Genomic DNA, 4,074 nt, shown 5'->3' on the forward strand with positions numbered 1-4,074 from the left:
GAACAGAACACTGTGTGCATATAATCTTAACTATTACTTCATTGTACAATAGGCCAAATATAAAATAGACGTCACCAAAACTTATATTTTGGGTGCTGTACGATTATGTTATACTCGCTGAGTAGCGTATAATTGTTTTGTTTGATGGATCCTTATTTCCGGCCGGGCTCAGCCCGAAAGAGCGACGTGGGGCCGCCTTCCCGTGGGCTCACCACCTGCAGCTCTAGGGACGTGGAATGTCACCTCGCTGGCGGGGAAAGAGCCTGAGATTGTGCGTGAGATTGAGAGGTTCCGACTAGAGATAGTTGGGATCACCTCTACGCACGGCTTGGGCTCTGGAACCACACTCCTCGAGAGAGGATGGACTCTTCACCACTCTGGACTTGCCCATGGTGAAAGGCGGCGGGCTGGTGTGGGTTTGCTTATAGCCCCCCAGCTCAGCCGCCATGTCTTGGAGTTTACCCCGGTGAATGAGAGGGTCGTTTCCCTGCGCCTACGGGTCGGGGATAGGTCTCTCACTGTCGTGTGTGCCTATGGGGCAAACGGCAGTGTAGAGTACCCGGCCTTCTTGGGGTCTCTGGGAGGGGTGCTGGACAGTGCTCCGACTGGGGACTCCGTCGTTCTACTGGGAGACTTCAATGCCCATGTGGGCAGCGACAGTGACACCTGGAGGGGCGTGATTGGGGAAACGGCCCCCCTGATCTGAACCCGATCGGTGTTCAGTTATTGGACTTCTGTGCTAGTTACAGTTTGTCCATAACGAACACCATGTTCAAGCATAAGGGTGTCCATCAGTGCACGTGGCACCAGGACACCCTAGGCCGTAGGTCGATGATCGACTTTGTGGTCGTTTCATCTGACCTGCGGCCGTATGTCTTGGACACTCGGGTAAAGAGAGGGGCGGAGCTGTCAACTGATCACCACCTGGTGGTGAGTTGGATCCGATGGCGGGGGAGGAAGCTGGACAGACTCGGCAGACCCAAGCGTACTGTGAGGGTCTGCTGGGAACGTTTGGCCGAGTCTCCTGTCAGAGAGATCTTCAACTCCCACCTCAGGCGGAGCTTTGACCAGATCCCGAGGGAGGCCGGAGATATTGAGTCCGAGTGGACCATGTTCTCCACCTCCATTGTCGAAGTGGCTGCTCGGAGCTGTGGCCGTAAGGTCTCCAGTGCCTGTCGAGGCGGCAATCCCCGAACCCGGTGGTGGCAACCGGAAGTAAGGGATGCCGTCAAGCTGAGGAAGGAGTCCTATCGGGCCTGGTTGGCTTGTGGGTCTCCTGAGGCAGCTGACGGGTACCGACAGGCCAAGCGAACTGCAGCCCGGGTGGTTGTGGAGGCAAAAACTCGGGCCTGGGAGGAGTTCGGTGAGGCCATGGAGAAGGACTATCGGCTGGCCTCGAAGAGATTCTGGCAAACCGTCCGGCGCCTCAGGAGAGGGAAGCAGTGCCCTACCAACGCTGTTTTCAGTGGAGGTGGGGAGCTGTTGACCTCAACTGGGGATGTCGTTGGACGGTGGAAGGAATACTTCGAGGATCTCCTCAATCCCGCCTTCCACGTCTTCCATTGAGGAAGCAGAGGCTGAGGGCTCAGAGGTGGACTCGTCCATCACCCAAGCTGAAGTCACCGAGGTAGTAAAGAAACTCCTCGGTGGCAAGGATGGCCTCCTCGGGGGTGGATGAGAGCCGCCCTGAGTACCTCAAGTCTCTGGATGTTGTGGGGCTGTCTTGGCTGACATGCCTCTGCAGCATCGCGTGGCGGTCAGGGACAGTGCCTCTGGAATGTCAGACCGGGGTGGTGGTGGAGGGTGTGTTCCAACTATAGGGGGATCACACTTCTCAGCCTACCTGGGAAAGTCTATGCCAGGGTACTGGAGAGGAGAATACGGCCAATAGTAGAACCTCGGATTCAGGAGGAACAGTGTGGTTTTCGTCCAGGCCGTGGAACACTGAACCAGCTCTATACCCTCTACAGGGTGCTGGAGGGTTCATGGGAGTTTGCCCAACCAGTCCACATGTGTTTTGTGGATTTGGAAAAGGCTTTCGACTGTGTCCCTCGCGGAGGCCTGTGGAGGGTGTTCCGGGAGTACGGGGTCGGGGGCCCTTTACTAAGGGCTGTCCGGTGCCTGTACGACCGAAGCAGGAGCTTGGTTCGCATTGCCGGCAGTAAGTCAGACTTGTTCCCGGTGCATGTTGGACTCCGGCAGGGCTGCCCTTTGTCACCGGTTCTGTTCATAATTTTTATGGACAGAATTTCTAGGCGCAGCCAGGGGCCGGAGGGTGTCCGGTTTGGTGACAACATGATTTCGTCTCTGCTCTTTGCAGATAATGTTGTCATGTTGGCTTCATTAGACCAGAACCTTCAGCACGCACTGGGACGGTTTGCAGCCAAGTGTGAAGCGGCTGGGATGAGAATCAGCACCTCCAAATCCGAGGCCGTGGTCCTTAGTCGGAAAAGGGTGGTTTGCCCACTTCAGGTTGGTGGAGAGTTCCTGCCGCAAGTGGAGGAGTTTAAGTATCTTGGGGTTTTGTTTACGAGTAAGGGAAGGGTGGAACGGGAGATTGACAGACGGATCGGTGCAGCTTCTGCAGTAATGCGGTCGATGTACCGGTCTGTCGTGGTGAAGAAAGAGCTGAGCCACAAGGCGAAACTCTCGATTTACCGGTCAATCTACGTTCCTACTCCCACCTATTGTCATGAGCTCTGGGTCATGACCGAAAGGACAAGATCCCGGATACAGGTGGCCGAAATGTGATTTCTCCGCAGGGTGGCTGGGCGATCCCTTAGAGATAAGGTGAGAAGCTCGGTCACTTGGGAGGAGCTCAGAGTAGAGCCGCTGTTCCGGATGCCTCCTGGACGCCTCCCGGCTGGCCTGGGAACGCCTCGGTGTCCCCCCGGAAGAGCTGGAAGAAGTGTCTAGAGAGAGGGAAGTCTGGGCATCTCTGATTAGACTGCTGCCCCCGCGACCCGGCCTCAGATAAGCGGGAAAAGATGGTATGGTATGGTTCCTTATTTTGTTGGTGGAGCCGAAATTACCGTTAAAGATTGTGCGTTCACCGATCTGTCCCTTATTCACTGTGGATGTTGCAGCCATGATCAAGAACTCAAATCTCAGTCTTGCATCAATAACGATTGTTAAACATCCGGTCCTTAATTAATATTATAATCCTCTATTAATAAATACAAATATTGTCTTGTAGAGAGTAATTGGTTGATTCCGTAGTCACTTCCGCATTATTGTTTTCTCTTTATTGCAAACAATAATTTAATAAGAGAGCAAGAGAGAGTGTGTGTGTGTGTGTGTGTGTGGGGGGTGTTCATACATACACTACAAAAACATAGAAAAGCATTACATTTGTCACCGTAAAACATTAAAGGTTTATAACAATGGGTTTAAGAATAGTATAAGTTTTTGAGGCCTTTAAATTTAATAGTTTTGTTTTATGTACTTAAAACTATTGAAGGGACTTAATTTTACAACACTTTGCTTTATAATGAATAGCTTTGTGAATATGAAATTTATGCAGAAGACAATGTAACAAAACTGTATAATCAAAATTATACGGTTGTATAATCTAAAAAAACATTCTTAGATTAAGTGATATATATAAAAAAATGTACAATTTACAGAAGCAATTTTTTGTAAAAATTATATAATATATATATATATATATATATATATATATATATATATATATATATATATATATATATATATATTTTTTTTTTTTTAATTATCATCAGATTTGTACAAGAGAAGGTTATCTGTGACTAATTTTGAAGTGGAGTTGTAAAACATACTTCGCCACTCAATTACCTTCACCTTCAGCAAGATAGTTGTCATCCCGGCAGTGTGTTTGGGATCGTTTTCATGTTGGAAAACTGCCGTTCTGCCCAGTTTCTAAAGAGAGGGCATTATGTTCTGCTTCAGAATGTCACAGTACATGTTGAAATCCATGTTATCCTCAATGGATCGCAGTTTCCCAGTACCAGCAGCACTTATGCTTCCCCAGACCATGATGCTACCACCACATGCTTGACTGTAGGCAAGACACAATTTTCTTGGTACTCGTCCCCT

This window comes from Silurus aristotelis (assembly GCF_946808225.1).
Source record: "Silurus aristotelis genome assembly, chromosome: 17".
In the NCBI taxonomy this organism is placed as follows: Eukaryota; Metazoa; Chordata; class Actinopteri; order Siluriformes; family Siluridae; genus Silurus; species Silurus aristotelis.